Consider the following 7,641-nt stretch of genomic DNA (forward strand, 5'->3'; position numbering starts at 1 on the left):
AAAAAAAAAACAGACTCGTAAAGCGGCAAGAGAGGAATGATTGAGGTTTTTGATGAACAAAAAAATGTACACATCTCTCGGCTTGGAACTTTATTAACCGCGTTTCGCGCAAATTCCACGACGGAACGACCCGCGACCAATCATAAAGGTTTACTGGCTGCGGCCGGTGCGTAAAAAAAAAAAAGAAAAGAGGAAAAATATCGATGAAAAACATGGACGATTTATAATACGTCGTAAAGGGCCCTGTTGTGGACTGCGAGGATTTCACGATGGCGGCCCGATGATGAAGCGATAAACGCCTGGTAAACGTCAGACTTCTGGTAGCAAGTGTGCTCTAACGCTCATTCCCATGAGATGACGAAACGATCTTGTTACTCCCAGTATAAACAGGTTTTTAGAGGCGATTTGCCCAGGGTTTGTCTTCATAAGGCGGGACGAATCTGCGATCGCGAAGGCGCTCGTTATAGGCGCTGAGCATGAAAGGCATTAAATCACGGGAGTACGTGAAGGAAAATTAGCGGCGTAAACACACGGCCCTACGAACGGGGCGAAATTATGCAAGTGGAGATTATCTTGTTAAATGTGAGATTACTCTGTTTAAACTGCGAGATTTTACGGAGGTACGTGGCATTTAAAAAATTCATCTAAATACGGATTAACGCGAGGGTGAGAAATTCCTCGACATTATTATGGCGACCGTGATGAGACGCTATTTCCTAGCTAAGAACGGCGATGAAACGGGAAACGGGCACTATAGTTTACTGTGCCTAAAGCAGACGTTGTTACTATGCCGTCTAATAAAGTTATACCATGTTCGATAAAAAATTTTACGGCGCTAATAATACACGCGGAATTTTTCGCGCTTTTAGTATCAATAGTTTACACGTCGATAATTTGTCAAACACTGTAAATTTAAAGTCCATTTCTAATCGTGTAAGCGTTGTAAGTGATTTTAATTGTAAGAATTGTTCACAGTCGAATATGAGGAGAATATTCGACTGTGATTGGTCGATTTTTTTCTCTCCTTTTTTTACACACCGGCCGCGATTAGTAAACTTTTATGATTAGTCGCAAGTCATTTTGTCGCGAGAATCTGCGTGAAACTTTTATCATGCACGATTAATAAAGTATATAAGATTTTTTTTTATACGGGAACAATATAAAAATCTGCACTGAAGTTTGAACACTCAGATTACGAATGAAAGATGGGAAATTTCATAGACGCAGAGTCGAGAATATAATTTTTACATATTCATCTACGAGTATAACTAATTCAATTGGACTCTGTATACATCACAGCTGTTGTAAAGAAAAATTGACGAAAGATGGGTTTAATATAAATATAGAAACTAGTTAAATCGCAAAATCCTCATACATTTTATTGCGCTATTAGAGATGAAGTATGTATTTTATAATTCTAAATATTTACATTTTATTTTTATACTTAGATTAAATCAGTGTATAGATTAAATCAATGGTTTTAATGTGAACCAGAGCGCACTAATGTGTCCAACCGAATTTGCTGTAAATGATCTAGCAGAAAGAAAGGAGGATAATAATTATCTCAGAGGAAACATTATAAATTCAGTCTAACTATTTCTGAGATCTTTCTCATGAATGTGACTCAGTTCCTTTCATGAATTGGCTATTTGTGGGAATTGAGTCATTTATCGGAACATTCTCGTCACGAAGTGTGCGTAGATCGGCGTCTTTCAATCGTCGCTTGACCTTGCTTTCAACTCTGCAAGGCTTGGGAACTCTGTTTCTCTTGATTCTTCCTAACGAGCAAGAAACATTAAATCTACTAAACTTGGCAATGTATCTCGAAAAAATCCGCATATACTTTCTAATTTATTATTAGAGTTTCTAATTTATTATTAACTCGTCCCATTTTGTTCTCTTACATTTTAATTTATATACTTTCTATTAAGTTAGATCTTTCTCCTCACTTTTCTCCTTTCATCCTGTCGTTATCCATTTTACTGAATTTCATTCTTTACAAATTCAATGTATATTCCTATTTAAATTCTGCTTACGTTCTACCTAATTTACATTTTTGTTTTATAATCTATTCAATTTTTATTTTACGATTTACATCTTTTTATCCCTTTTCTAATCCTCTTGTCTTTGTTACTAAGTAGGCCTTAATTATAGCAGCAGCTTTGCTGGCGTATATACCTTTGCGTATACATTTTTTATTTATACTAAGGATGCATCGGATATCCGGCAAGTATCCGGCATCCAGCAATTTTTTAATATCCGAGAATAGATCCAGTTGAAATTTGATGATCAATTAAATTGTTGATTTTTTCTTGTACAAATGTTTTAAAAATAAGTATGCATATTCATGATGCTATAATATCTCATACATTGTTGCAAAATTACAATCTTTTTCCCTGTAGGCTCCTCCTCCCCTTTTTTTTAGAAGACACTTTCTTGTTTCTTCTATCTTTCGATATCCGGTAATTTTTACAATCTCGTGCATCCCTAATTTATACTCTTTGCAATTATCCGATTCACTCGAAATTAATCTAATGTGCAGTAAAAATTATTACGATTTACTTTTTGTGTTATGTGATTCACATTTTTTACTTCACTTTTTCAATTATACGTATTTTATTCCATATTGGCGGTATGAAAATTTAGCGATTCGTAAATTAATGATTTTTGCAAGAAGTTCTAATAGTAGTTTAATTGCAAGGCCACTGAATGTATTTGGAGAAACCACGAGCAAGCTCTCTCCGAAGCTCTCGAGACTTCCTTCCATCGGATCGGCCAGAACTTAATTACCTCGGCGGGCTGTACACGGCAGCCACTCGAAGGGTGAAAGAGCCGTAGGGAATACCTCCCTAGCTTCGACAAAGCCTAAACTAGCGATTCTATGTGTTCTAGATAGCCAACCTATCAATAAGAGACCAAGCCTATAACTCCATAACACCGCACCGTTATGGAGATAAAACGGACGGTATTCAAACATAGGTTCCGGTATCGGCCTGTCCAATTCTCGGGGATGATTTCCACGAAACACATTGCTCGTCGATCGTGGCGACAAAGTTGATCTCTGTCAATCAGGCCAAAAAGACGGCGGCTTCGTCGATACCACAGCGATCTGTATCTGTTCGATGTATAACGTGTATTCGGTGTACTTGCGTGCATATACGTATGCGTGTGTATGTGCGGTGGTAGCTGTACGCTGAAAATGGGGTGACGTTGGCGGATGAGCGCCGCACAGTGGTCGAGGGGTTGTGCCATGGGGCAGAGACGTGAAGGGTGGGTTGGGTGGTTGCTGGTAGTGTGTATTGATCGAGCGAGGAGAGGAGCAACTCGACTCTCTTTCTCTCTTTCTCATTCTCTCTCTCTCCCCTCTCTTTCTCTCTCTCTCTCTCTCTCTCTCTCTCTCTTTCTCTTTCACTTTGCACCGCACTCCGCGTGAACGTCCATCTACCTACACGATGTTTCGGCCGTGCGCCACTTTTTCCTCTCTGGGCTTTCTCACTTTTTTCCCTTCTCTGTCCCTTTCCCTTTTTAACTCCCTTCGCGCAAATCACCCTTCGCTGATGTCCACGTCATGGTCGATCGGTCGTTGTTTCTGCCAATCGACAAACACCGACAGCGAATTACAGACACCCAGGAGAGCCGATTCCGACCTCCTCGACACTCTGCAACCTCTACGTGTTTGTCTTTCCTTTTCTCACTCTCTGTTTTTCTCTTATCCGCGGTGAAACGTTTGTCGGATTCCATTAATAGGGGAGAGCCGATCGTTACTGTGTGAATACACTGACAGAATGCAGGGCGCGTTAAGGATCGATCGCGGTATACGAATCCAAAGGTATATAAACTTCTTCGAAAGATGAGCTGGTATTATGACGTCAGTATTATAAATTACTTTTTGTGTGATTTTTTTTTTCTTTTTAATTTTATAATGTGCTTTTTTGTGCTTTATAATTGCGGAAATGATTTCTTTCCGTCTCGTGCCTTACCTTGACAATTTAATTCACGTTTCCCTGAAAAGGGCCGCGATTTATGACGATAGTAATGTAATCAGAAGATAATGATCCACGTTCTCGAGCAGAAACCATAAAATTACGAATACTGTAATCATAGTGCCGGCAAGATAGACACGAGCGAAAAAGGGGAGGGGAGAGGGACTTACCGGCGTAATTTACGGCCCAGCCAGGTGTGTCAGAAGTTGCTCACCTTACGACCTAATTGGGTTTAATTACATCTGACTGAAAGTTACGGCGATGCGCGCGTGTACGCGCCGCACCGGCTGGATTACAATTACCGTCCCGTGGCAGCTGATTTAAGTTGTACCGCGATCAGTTTATCTTTACTCCTTAGCCAGGTAGCGCGTTATATATTGTTAATTTCTAAAATTTGCGTGTGTATGCGCGTGTATGTTTGTGTAGCACAAATAATTGAGAGAAGTTTTTTAATCCTTCATTGAGGCAATGCGAAGTGTTTTTCATCACCCTTCATCCGCAATCTGGTTCTTCAAACTTTACCCTTCATCCGCAATCTGGGTCTTCAAACTTTAGTATATATGTTTTTGTATCGTACCAGACTGTATAAAAATTGAAAAATTCTTACATACGCGGACAGAACTATTTTGTTGAAGTATCTAAAAAAAACTTTAGATAGATACAGATCTGAATATAATTTTGTTAGGCCATCAAAATAATTACGTAGGAAACTCCAACGTGATGAGCAATAGTTGTGACATTCTAGCAATCAATTTGAGTGACCTACATAATTATGTCGATAGTTTGGCAAAATTATTTTTAAATCTGAATCTAACGAAAACTGTTCTTTTTATATACTTATGAAAGTCTCAACAACGAGTTTTTATACTGTCGTAAGAGTTTAAAATTATATTTTACTTTTTTTTTTTTATATTAAATTCTCATAATTTTCTATATTCAATTTATATTAAAATTTTTATATTAAATTCTCATAAATTACTCATTAATTAAATTTAAAAGAATTTAAAAAATAAATTGTGCCTATAAAATCCAACATTGCCAGTGGAGAGTTAAGTTTCAATCCCATCAACGTTTCTTCTTTTATATATATATATATTTATAGACATCTCTCCATTTCATATTACAAGATGTTCCGTTATCACATTACCATCGTGATTTACGATCATTCGAGACGAATCTCAGAGTATTTCCGCCGCTCAAATTGACCGTGTCGTCGTCCACCCAAATCATTGATCTCATAACACTGTATGGGATACATTGATCGATCGATGCGCCCGGTGTCAATAACCCAATATTCCAGATACTATACAGTCGCAATACCACCAATCCCAGGATTAACGGCATTAATAACGATCCTCGACTATAACGTTATCGCGAGAACCGAGTTAACGTTCCTCCGAAAACGAATTACGTCAATGCGTCAATATCACGATTTCATTTCCGATAAAACGCTCGTCGGTCCGTTCGATTCAAACCTGACCAGGATATACGACATTACCGGAATTAATTAATAACGCGTTTAATAACCGAGCACGTCACGCCGCTCATAATGTTTGTAATTCGTTAGGTCGTTGCGTTCCGATCATTGGGCGGAACCAATCCGGAGATGAATGCAACGATGCCAAAAGAATTCCCCGAGTGTTAATCGATGATGGAATTCCCGCAGACACATTCGATATCTCGTCGATCGTAGAGATCCTCAAGTAAGAGATTGGTCCATATGTTTGATCCGCCACATTTTATTTTTTATCTATTGTACTTAAGATAGAAGGAGATAGATTATGCATCTGTTTTATTCCTACATCAGGCCCTAAAAAATAATTTTAGGCGAATCAACCATATGTATTATCTAATTTCTCTTAAACCAATTAAAAATTGTCTAAACTATGTCGAGTTTTTTATTTGAGGATCTCTAGTTTATTGTTCTTTCGCACATCCTAATACAAAATACGAAGATACTACCTCGAAACTTTTGGCAAATTTCCAAGACACCCCTCATACCTAACCCATATATATTTGTGCAAAATTGTCATTTGGCTTCGCGTGTCGTACATTGTTATCGTTCACATCGCCTTTTTTGTAAATTCAACTACATTTTGCTCTTTCCTTTTATAGAGGCGCCTTTTCAAAGTTATTTATTCTCGTCTTCGAGCAGCCTTTTTCGATCACGCTCGATATTTTCTCGCCATTGCAACATGCGGAAAAAAGTTTGAAAATTTCTTTCCAAGCACGCGTTGCACACGCGCAGTTGGTAGTTTTCTTCTGTTACAAGCGACGAGAAGTAGGTTCACCAATTAGCGGCACGTATAAGAAATTATTTCGATTATTATCGGGCAATTAACAAAGTCGCGAATACCGAGTGTGTATCGATGCATCCACTTAGGTAGGACTATTTAGATGTGATACAATAATAATAATAATAGAAATCCAAACTTTTGTTAATAATCGTGCAATCTTTGTTAAAGGAAATTGAGACTGATCGCCGATAATACGGAAACGACCCCTGCACCAGACGGGAGGGTGGCAGAAGGGTTAAACGAAAGGGGAGAAGCAATAAGTGTCACGCAGTTGCACCTGCGCGACACGGGGTAAAATTTTAGACAGACTCTCAACAAAACAAGAATGCACTTTAGTGATTTAATTAATCATAAATTTTTATAAAAATTAACGAAATTGCTTACCATTTAGTTTCCTACTTAGATTACGTGTACTCGTAAAATAATACCTCTTCGACAAAATTATGATCTAATCCGTCAACGTAACATAAAATTACAATTATATGATTCTATCAAAATTAAAAAATTTAAAGGGAAACGATGATACCGTTGCCCTTGCGCGAACAACATTTTTATTTCCGCTTACTCCAAACTTTTAACATCGAAGTCCTTCGTGCGAAGTAAGTCAAGTCGATACCGAGGAAAAGTTTTCGCTTACGGACTCATGTAGTTGGTTATAATCCTGCCGATTAAAGGCCTCGAAGTCGAGAATCCGTATTCCTTGAGTGCGTTCAAAGGAAACGTGGCCCTTAGGTACCTCCTCTAATGCCCGAACGATACTCAAGAGAGGCAGCTGGCGTTAGTCAGCAAACCGCTCGACTAATCCCTTAATTACTTCGACATGGTTAGCGACCCTGTACTAACCACATCGGTGCCTGGCACTGTTCCCCGATCGTTAATTAAAATGCCTTCCTTGCACTCACACGATTCCCATTCGCGAGAAAATGCGTGCGTAAAAGTGCATCCCAGACTAAGCGGACATAAAATACGTAACATTTTATTTTAACAGCACTTCGAGTCGACTTCATGGATATTGCACTCAGATTGTGCAGTTTATAAATGTGTCAAGTCAAAATGTATGTGAAAGCTGAGATATATATCCACATAATAAAACAGCGAACACTGAAAGTTGATTGATTATTTAGAATTGAGAAGAACAACGTATTGTGAAAATAACATGTCGCACTTAATTAGAAAAAAACCTATGTAAAATGGAATATTGAAAGAAATATCTGTAGAAATGTGCAATAAAGTTTACGCTGAAAAAAATGTTCTTGTTAATCCGGTAAGAATGATGTTTTGGTAAGACCAGAGTTTCTTATGACAACCAGAATACCATTTACCAAAATGCCATTCTTGGCCCTTTTGTTGGTTTAATTCGA

At 38.2% G+C, this 7,641-nt stretch overlaps 1 protein-coding gene across 7 annotated transcripts in view; it reads left to right on the forward strand.

The window, feature by feature from the left end:
* LOC108749711 (protein Fe65 homolog) overlaps positions 1-7,641 on the forward strand; it is a 185,912-nt gene that overhangs the window by 167,482 nt on the left and 10,789 nt on the right. The gene's annotated exons all lie outside the window — the stretch shown is intronic.

The sequence above is a fragment of the Trachymyrmex septentrionalis genome, unplaced genomic scaffold (assembly GCF_001594115.1).
Source record: "Trachymyrmex septentrionalis isolate Tsep2-gDNA-1 unplaced genomic scaffold, Tsep1.0 scaffold31, whole genome shotgun sequence".
NCBI classification, from domain to species: Eukaryota; Metazoa; Arthropoda; class Insecta; order Hymenoptera; family Formicidae; genus Trachymyrmex; species Trachymyrmex septentrionalis.